This window comes from Primulina huaijiensis, unplaced genomic scaffold, assembly GCF_012295235.1.
Source record: "Primulina huaijiensis isolate GDHJ02 unplaced genomic scaffold, ASM1229523v2 scaffold195545, whole genome shotgun sequence".
Classification (NCBI taxonomy): domain Eukaryota; kingdom Viridiplantae; phylum Streptophyta; class Magnoliopsida; order Lamiales; family Gesneriaceae; genus Primulina; species Primulina huaijiensis.
The window spans coordinates 1-341 of NW_027350106.1; the positions used below are offsets into that span (position 1 = coordinate 1).

The window sequence follows — 341 nt, forward strand, 5'->3', positions numbered from 1 at the left end:
CCAAGAAGAGCTTGAAGCTGAATAATCATCTTCTCTTCTTGATCCGTGAAACTTCCCCTCTTAATCCCAGGTTGGAGATAGTTAGTCCATCGCAGCCTGCAACTCTTGCTGCATCTTGTTAGACCTGTAAAATCATACCCATGAAGAAGCTAGCAAAAGGTTCAGTAAACTACAAAACCCATTATTTTTTGTTTAACACGCTTTTCCATGGAAACAACACGTACAAATCTGAACAAAACTACAAAAACAGCACAGAATCAAAACAAAAACAGAAAATTTATAAACCTGTATGTGTTGGAACAGCCTTCCAATTCCCGGGGCCATGTTCTTGAACATAAGAC

The 341-nt window shown here is 39.0% G+C and overlaps 1 long non-coding RNA gene across 1 annotated transcript; it reads right to left on the minus strand.

The window, feature by feature from the left end:
- On the minus strand, nt 1–341 carry LOC140966001 (uncharacterized). The gene is made up of 2 exons (XR_012173202.1): nt 286–341; nt 1–124 (listed from the first exon to the last, which is right to left on the minus strand). It is a non-coding gene; the product is annotated as an uncharacterized lncRNA (long non-coding RNA).